A 9,816-nucleotide genomic window follows, 5' to 3' on the forward strand; every position below is an offset into this window, starting at 1 on the left:
CGGTCAAGCATACGCATGATCATTTGGTCGTGTGTTCTATTGTCCCAGCTCATCAAACGTCTGGTCATTAACCGATGCAGAGCCTACGTTTGATGAGCTGGGACAACTTCATAAGCACTTCATCTCTCGTGCCCATGAAAGAATATTTGGTTTACAAGTATGTTTTCGCGTGCATAATAAATTAAACAAACGCGACATACATCATGTCTATTGCGTGACCAAAATGCCTACAACACACGATTTCAATTTATTATAATATAAAGTTTTTTTTTTTATCGTTATGCTTTTTTTAATAATGAAAACGTTGTTTTTCTCTGGTGTTATCTGCTGTTTTATTTTTATATTGTGGCTTTTTCTGAACATTTTTTTCCCCAGTGTAAGTTAAAATCAAAGTCTGTTCCGCATTTTGGCTGATTTATTCAAATAAAAACTCTTTTACAGAGTGACATCTTTATATATATATATATATATATATATATATATATATATATATATATATATATATATATATATACATACTTGCATTTATATTTATTGCTTATTTATTTTTGACAGTGAATCTGAGACACAAATAAAGTGTGACTTTGTTTTGAAACAGTTTGGTAGGCTAGCTCATCTTAAAGATAATAGCATTTTTAAAATAGCTAAATACATTTTAAATTCTAAATTTAATATAAAACTTATTATTTAAATTGTTTATGTAGTGAGAAATATATATATATATATATATATATATATATATATATATATATATATATATATATATATATATATATATATATATAAAGATAGAGGGATGTGTGTGTGTGTAGTTATATATAACGAATTTACAATTTGTTTGTAGTTGTCATGTTTAATGTTAGTTTAACATCAACTTTAACCAAATCAAGCGAGCACACCAGTTTGTTTAGCTTAAGTTACCCGAAAATGTCTGCCTTTGTGACACTTAACGTTATTCACGACACAGGGAGCAAAATATGAAGCAACCGTTACTCACGTGGACTCGCAAAACCAATGGTTTGTAAAACACGACATACCACGCTTATTAATGAAATTGAGTATATGTACGAATACAAAACGTCCAACGACACTGACTTGAGTGAGAAACACTTACAACGGTTAATAACAAACCTTTCATCAGAGGACTCACAGACGACTGAGGAGGCGCGGCGCGACCTTATAACGTCACGACGTCCAAACAAAATAAAAGCGCTCAAACAAAAGTGTGTCGGACGCAGAACTGAATGAAGTACGAGGCAGAAGGGTGCAGATTTATTAAAAACCTACAGATATCCGCTCATCGATGAGTCATTGGTGCGAAGAACGTAATCATTTAAATTACGTTAGCATGACAACGAACCACTACATACAAAATAATAGTAATCAACAGATTCAATAACAGATGCTTAACAATTTTTTATTGGAACGTTCAACAAGAATACAAAAATATACAGATCAGAAAGTGTATAAATCCTATAACAACAAAAAATAGACAACAGAACAAAACAAAAAGAGAAACAAAAGATTACTCTACTGAAAAAAAAGCTTAAACCAGCTTAGGCTGGTTGGCTGGTTTAGCTAGTCGACCAGGCTGGTTTTAGAGGGGTTTTGGCCATTCAAAGATCGCTTTAAATCTATCTTAAAGCAGAGTCACAGTGATATTTTAAAGGTCACATAAAATACAGTCCGCCGGGTATTATAGAAAAGAGACAATACTGTAAGATTTACATATTAATATATCTAAAACCAGCTTGACCAGCCTGGTTTAAGCTGGATATAGCTGGTTTTGGCTGGACTCCCAGCTTGGCTAGGCTGGTCAAGCTCGTTTTAGCTGGTCATCTCCCAGCCTGACCAGCTAAGACCAGGCTGGAAATGGCTGGAAACCAGCCTGGAAGTGGCCAAAACCCCTCTAAAACCAGCCTGGTCAACCAGCTAAAATCAGCCAACCAGCTTAGGCTGGTTTAAGATGGATTTTTTAACAGGGTACTGATTTTAAAGCTTAAAAATTGCTGGAGGTAGAGATTGTATTCAAATAACATTTCAAATCTTCCCAAAAATTATAAAAAGGGGCTTTACAGACAAACATTTGCATTTGTGTATAAAATCTAGCTAGTAAAATAAATATTTATCCCTTATCAACGTGATAAAAACTAAATTAAACATCCTTATATGACAAAGAAAAATTATCTAAAAGAGAGACACGTGTGAATAAACCTAATTCTTTGCAAAAAAATCTTAACATGGACACATTCCCAAAAGAGACGATCGATAGATTCATCTATTATTCCACAAAAGGAACTAAGGGGAGCATTTTCAGGAAGCATTTTTTATATAAACATTCACTGGATAAACTCGATGTAGCAATTTGAACGAAACCTCTTTCATCTTATTTGTGATTAAAAATGTGTTGGGTAAAGACCACTCAATATTCCAAGGAATGTCATGAAATGAATTATTCCAGTGAAATATGACATGAGGAATAAACCCAGATAGCATACGAATGTGGGCCACTTTAGGCAGTTATGCGGCACTGGTGGTCTTCCTACAGCCCAGACAAAAGCCTGAAGTGGCCCAGCTGTACAATGGCAAAGGGGGACCAAAGAGTCAAATTCATATATGGGCCATTTAAGGCAAAGATTTGGCACTTATAGCAAAATGTAATCTGAATGTGAGTCTAATGTGGCCCATGTGGAAAATGATCAATTTGGCCCAAATGACGGAGGACAAATGTGAAAGACGGTTGGAAAAATAGTGGCATAGTCATTTAAGGGTAATCTGGGTCTAAACCTAAAGTGGCTCACATGGTGCAAATGTGGCCCAGTTATGATAAGACATATGTGGGCCACTTTTGGCAAATTTTTGGCACAGTTAGCTCTGGCTATAGCGGCTGTGAGCCTAATGTGGCCCAGTTATTATAAAATATATGCGGGCCACTTTTGGCGAATTTTAGCACAGTAAACTCTGGCTAATGTGGATTACAGCTTATAATGGCCTGGAGAAGACATGGCAAATGTGGCCCAGTTATCCTAAAACAAATGTGGGCCACTTTGGGCAAATTTTTGGCACAGTTAGCTCTGGCTATAGCAGCTGTGAGCCTAATGTGGCCCAAAGAAAATATGGCAAAAGGGGCCCAGTTATTATAAAACAAATGTGGGCCACTTTGGGCAAATATTTGGCAGTTAGGTCTGGCTATTGCGGCTGTGAGCCTAATGTGGCCCAAAGAAAATATGGCAAAAGGGGCCCAGTTATTATAAAACAAATGTGGGCCACTTTGGGCAAATATTTGGCAGTTAGGTCTGGCTATTGCGGCTGTGAGCCTAATGTGGTCCAGAGAAAGAATGACAAATGTGGCCCAGTTATTTTAAAACGTATGTGGGCCACTTTTAACAAATATTCGGCACAGTAAACTCTGGCTAATGCAGCCGTTAGCCAATAGTGGCCCAGAGAAGATATGGCAAATGTGGCCCAGTTATCTTAAAACATATGTGGGCCACTTTTGGCGAATACTTAGCACAGTAAACTCTGGCTAATGTGGATTACAGCTTATAGTGGCCCGGAGAAGATATGACAAATGTGGCCCAGTTATCTTAAAACATATGTTGGCCACTTTTGGCAAATATTTAGCACAGTAAACTCTGGCAAATGTGGATTATAGATTATAGTGGCCCGGAGAAGACATGGCAAATGTGGCCCAGTTATCCTAAAACAAATGTGGGCCACTTTGGGCAAATATTTGGCAGTTAGGTCTGGCTATTGCGGCTGTGAGCCTAATGTGGCCCAGAGAAAAAATGACAAATGTGGCCCAGTTATTTTAAAACATATGTGGGCCACTTTTAACAAATATTCGGCACAGTAACTCTGGCTAATGCAGCCGTTAGCCAATAGTGGCCCAGAGAAGACATGGCAAATGTGGCCCAGTTATCTTAAAACATATGTTGGCCACTTTTGGAAAATATTTAGCACAGTAAACTCTGGCTAATGTGGATTACAGCTTATAGTGGCCAGGAGAAGATATGGCAAATGTGGCCCAGTTTTCCTAAAACAAATGTGGGCCACTTTGGGCAAATATTTGGCAGTTAGGTCTGGCTATTGCGGCTGTGAGCCTAATGTGGCCCAGAGAAAGAATGACAAATGTGGCCCAGTTATTTTAAAACATATGTGGGCCACTTTTAACAAATATTCGGCACAGTAACTCTGGCTAATGCAGCCGTTAGCCAATAGTGGCCCAGAGAAGATATGGCAAATGTGGCCCAGTTATCTTAAAACATATGTGGGCCACTTTTGGCGAATACTTAGCACAGTAAACTCTGGCTAATGTGGATTACAGCTTATAGTGGCCCAGAGAAGATATGACAAATGTGGCCCAGTTATCTTAAAACATATGTTGGCCACTTTTGGCAAATATTTAGCACAGTAAACTCTGGCTAATGTGGATTATAGCTTATAGTGGCCCGGAGAAGACATGGCAAATGTGGCCCAGTTATCCTAAAACAAATGTGGGCCACTTTGGGCAAATATTTGGCAGTTAGGTCTGGCTATTGCGGCTGTGAGCCTAATGTGGCCCAGAGAAAAAATGACAAATGTGGCCCAGTTATTTTAAAACATATGTGGGCCACTTTTAACAAATATTCGGCACAGTAACTCTGGCTAATGCAGCCGTTAGCCAATAGTGGCCCAGAGAAGACATGGCAAATGTGGCCCAGTTATCTTAAAACATATGTTGGCCACTTTTGGAAAATATTTAGCACAGTAAACTCTGGCTAATGTGGATTACAGCTTATAGTGGCCAGGAGAAGATATGGCAAATGTGGCCCAGTTTTCCTAAAACAAATGTGGGCCACTTTGGGCAAATATTTGGCAGTTAGGTCTGGCTATTGCGGCTGTGAGCCTAATGTGGCCCAGAGAAAGAATGACAAATGTGGCCCAGTTATTTTAAAACATATGTGGGCCACTTTTAACAAATATTCGGCACAGTAACTCTGGCTAATGCAGCCGTTAGCCAATAGTGGCCCAGAGAAGATATGGCAAATGTGGCCCAGTTATCTTAAAACATATGTGGGCCACTTTTGGCGAATACTTAGCACAGTAAACTCTGGCTAATGTGGATTACAGCTTATAGTGGCCCGGAGAAGATATGACAAATGTGGCCCAGTTATCTTAAAACATATGTTGGCCACTTTTGGCAAATATTTAGCACAGTAAACTCTGGCTAATGTGGATTACAGTTTATAGTGGCCCGGAGAAGATATGACAAATGTGGCCCAGTTATCCTAAAACAAATGTGGGCCACATAGACTAAAGTCACCATCATGGAGAAAAGTGTTTGCTTTAGTTGGGCTCATAGCCCTGAACCTCTTAATATAAATGTTCTTTTGGGCTGCTGTCACTTTTAAGAACTTTGCTTGAAAAGTTTGTTCATTACAGCAAACAAAATGAAGTGAGGCACAAGCTGTGATGAAATAATGTAATTCACTGATGTTCAACAATGTTTAATCCATTATTAGAAGCTATAGGCCAGATTTGGGCCAGAATAAAAGCAAACTGTGGCCCAGAATAGGGTCAGTTCTGGTTCTTTTGGTTGAATACTGGCTAATATGTGACTTGCTTTGGCTTATTTTGGCCCAGATCTGACAAACAGGAGCAGACCGCCCTAGAGCCAGCATTCCGTTCAGTATGTGGTTCAGATGTAAGTGTCTGGTGTGGGCCGGATCTGGGCCAGAATAAAAGCGCACAGTGGCCCAGAATAGGGTCAGCTCTGGTTCATGTGGTTGAATTCTGGCTGATTCGTGATATTGCTATGGCTTATTTGTGGCCCAGATCTGACAAACAGGAGCGGACCGCCCTAGAGCCCTTATTCCATTCAGTATGTGGTCCAGATGTAAGTGTATGGTGTGGGCCGGATCTGGGCCAGAATAAAAGCGCACAGTGGCCCAGAATAGGGTCAGCTTTGGTTCATGTGGTTGAATTCTGGCTGATTCGTGACATTGCTATGGCTTATTTGTGGCCCAGATCTGACAAACAGGAGCGGACCGCCCTAGAGCCATTATTCCATTCAGTATGTGGTTCAGATGTAAGTGTCTGGTGTGGGCCGGATCTGGGCCAGAATAAAAGCGCACTGTGGCCCAGAATAGGGTCAGCTCTGGTTCATGTGGTTGAATTCTGGCTGATTCGTGACATTGCTATGGCTTATTTGTGGCCCAGATCTGGCAAACAAGAGCGCACCGCCCAAGTGCCATCATTCCATGCGGTATGTGGGCCAGTGTAAGTGTCTGGTTTGGGCCAGATTTGAGCCACATGAATTTTGACAAATAGGGAGGATATTTCATTCTAAAATACATGCCGAATCTTTCTATTTCTGAGAGAAGAGTCAAGCATAAAACTTTCCAATCACCGTTTCACAAGCATTAATCAGTGAAGGGGAGAACAGAATCAAGAGAGTTTTTTAAAAGGGCAATAGCTCATCTGGGAAATGCATCCATGACTATGGAAAACTTTCATGGGGTTATCAGAATACAGTATTTACTTGAGAACTCAGAATAAGAAAGTAAATGACCATTATTTTTAAAAAGTCGAGAAACTAAGCAGATATTGTCCCTAAACCAATTAGGAAAAAATATAGATTTATTTTAATAACAGATATCATGGTTATTCCAGATATAATACCAATGGGGACTGAAGCTGTGTTAATATATTAGATGCCAAGCTTAAGGAAATTGAATAATTTAATAGGAAGTGACGAAATATTATCATTACATACTAATAAAAAAGGGAGACCAACAACTTTGGAGAAAATATACTTGGGAATTGCATTCTAAAGGGAATCAGGATCATATTTCTAAGCAATTTATCTTGAATGTATTATAGAGGAACAATCAAGAAGGTTTAGACTCCCATAATCATAACCGTTTATAATAACAGTCTTCTGTTTTTCCAAAGAAAGTCAAAAAGCATTCTATCAACCTCAGCACATGAAAGACTTGTTCACAAACAGTGAGAGAGCAGGATATGGTACTCTCGAAATACCCTCAGCTTCCGCAAGGAGTCCCCTCCCTCTTAAAGAGAAGTCCCTTGGAATTAATTTTGTGGTTTTGGCAATTACTGGGTCTCTAACTCTAACATGGTCATCTTTGGAAATAGTTTTACCCAAGTAGCATACTTGAGATTGAACAGGGATATTCTAAAGAAAAGAGGCCGAGCAGGACTTTATAGCAAGCAGCACACATTTATCGAAATTTAAAGTTAAGCCTGAAGGTTTTGAAAACGTTTTAATATAGTTAATAGCAAGAGGGATCTGTGATTGCTCCTTCAGAAAAAGAAGGATCTGCTAATTGGCTAATGAGAAAATGTATCAGCTAACTCCTCTAAAAACTTCAAATCTAGGTCACGTACCATAAGATACATAGCTTATACAGCTGAAGTCAGAATTATTAGCCACCCTTTTAATTTTTTTCTTTTTTAAATATTTTCCAAATTAGGTTGAACAGAGCAAGGAAATCTTCACAGTATGTCTGATAATATTTTTTCTTCTGGAGAAAGTCTGATTTGTTTTATTTCGGCTAGAATAAAAGCAGTTTTTAATTTTTTAACACCATTTTAAGGACAAAATTATTACCCCCTTTAAGCTAATTTTTTTTCGATAGTCTTCAGAACAAACCATCGTTATACAATAACTTGCCTAATTACCCTAACCTGCCTAGTTAACCTAATTAACCTAGTTAAGCCTTTAAATGTCACTTTAAGCTGTATAGAAAAATATCTAGTCAAATATTACTTACTGTCATCACGGCAAAGATAAAATAAATCAGGTTTTACAGATGAGTTATTAAAACTATTATGTTTAGAAATGTGTTGCAACATCAGCTCTCCGTTAAACAGAAAAAGTGAAAAAATAAACAGGGGGGCGAATAATTCAGGGGGGCTAATAATTCTGACTGTAACTGTAACACAACTGCAATACAAATAAACGTCATTGCAAAGAAACGAATTTAGCTTTTGTTTTTATTTCAAAAAGGGCTGCTTAGAAATGAACAATGGACTCATCAATATAAATATAAAATGTTCCTAATAACAAAAACAAATCAATAATATAGACTTCTTTGTGCCAGAAGAAAGAAAAACGTTCAGCATCTTTACAGTTTTTCAAGTAGTGAACTCTTCAAACACCCTCCCCAAAAGGAAGAATATTTATGACAATCAAATAAATATGGAGATGAGATGTTAACAAATAGATTACAGCATTCATCAGTAAATTGCCTTCTAAAAGAATACGGGTTAATACATTTTAAACAAAAAATAATATTGATTTTTAACAACGATTTATAATTAAAGCACAGCCTGACCTCATGTGGGAGAGACGATGTTTTTGGTTTCTTTGGTGCTCACAGTTCCTGAAACTTCACGATTGCAGGTAAACCACTGAAGTCGACTGTTTTGATCAGAGCCGGCCCAAGGCATAAGCGAACTAAGCGGTTGCTTAGGGCCCCGTGGCCACCAGGGGACCCCAAGAGTGCTTGAAATTATTGTGTGACTTTAGTTTTAAGCAATATCCCAAATGGCACACTATACACTATGCACTCATGCACTATGTACTCATGCACTTACACACTCAACAGAATAGTATACGTATGTAGTGTCATGCCAAATGGCACACTAATGTTTTTTTACCAAGCGGAGATTCAAACCGTTTCCCTGATGACGTTTGACGGTCGCCAAATCAGTGAAATAAACGACCAAATTATCAAATAATACCTGCCGTGAGTATAACCGCATTCACCATCGGGAGGCGCTATAGAAGAATTTTGCTTTCACCATCCAAAATAAATAAAGTTATTCAACATGTGCGTCCGATAGCTCCGCCCCTTCCGCTACGTAAGCAAATCTGTGGTCGTCGAGTGCGTGAAGTGTCCATCATTACACACTTCATTTTAGCGGCTGAATGAGTGCATCATCCGGGTAATTAAAGTGCACTTATTATTTTTAGAGTTTTCAGTGTGAACGCCATACAAAATGGCGTAGAATAGTGCATAAGTATGCGATTCGGGACGCAGCTTTAGTTTGTTGAGTTGTGGATTAGTGGTGGGACAAAATATATGCCCATTTATAGTGTTATTTCTCACCGCGATACATACTCAGGCGCCAAGATATTTACCTAAATTTACAAAAGATCTGATTTAATTAATCAGTTTTCCACACTGACTTCAGCAGATAACCGCTTTAGCCACAGTACACCCAGCCGCCACCAGGTGGCACTTCCCGTAATGGCGAATCATTAGACCTACACCAGCGTCATGTAAATCACTGAGATGAGCCATTGCAATGGTGAAATTCTCAGGCATACATACACTTTCTTCTGTCCAAGCTGGGCCAACGTATTTGTGTGTTTCAGACATCCAGCTCCCCCGAATTTGCCACTAGTTTCTTTCTAACAGACGCGCTTTCACTTCGCTATATCGCTCGCGCGTGCCCGCGGCCAGTGCAACTTGTGCTCAAACTTTTTAACTCCGCCAAAATATATAAAGATATCAATAGGACATGAACATTTAATTAAAAGGGCCCTGCGTTTATTTGACTCTTACAGACCTTGTCAAAGTATTGTAGATGGTATTTTGGCAAAAAAAATATCAGGAGAATTAAAAAACTTAGTAGCCTAAATAACTAATGTTCTCCACTGCTGAAAACATACGTGCTTATGGAGTCTGTGCTCACCTCTCAGAGCATTCTGATCTGTTAAAAAAATAGTGGGAATACATATATATATATATATATATATATATATATATATATATATATATATATATATATATATATATTTTTTTT

At 38.4% G+C, this 9,816-nt stretch overlaps 2 protein-coding genes across 22 annotated transcripts in view; one reads left to right on the top strand and one right to left on the bottom strand.

The window, feature by feature from the left end:
• Positions 1 to 1,158, bottom strand: part of LOC101885996 (uncharacterized) — a 14,374-nt gene extending 13,216 nt beyond the window's left edge. For 13 of the 20 annotated variants that reach the window (XR_015484070.1, XR_015484068.1, XR_015484067.1 and 10 more), the window contains exon 1: positions 1,132 to 1,158. The gene's annotated coding sequence lies outside the window, so the exon portion shown is untranslated. Of the gene's footprint in view, positions 1 to 997 lie in introns of all 20 variants that reach the window. The other 7 variants (XR_015484071.1, XR_015484072.1, XR_015484069.1 and 4 more) reach the window with 1 other exon arrangement.
• The window catches only part of si:cabz01054394.7, a 202,854-nt gene that overhangs the window by 28,416 nt on the left and 164,622 nt on the right, over positions 1 to 9,816 (top strand). The window lies entirely within an intron of this gene.

Source organism: Danio rerio, chromosome 4 (assembly GCF_052040795.2).
Source record: "Danio rerio strain M-AB ecotype USA chromosome 4, GRCz13ab, whole genome shotgun sequence".
Lineage (NCBI taxonomy): Eukaryota > Metazoa > Chordata > Actinopteri > Cypriniformes > Danionidae > Danio > Danio rerio.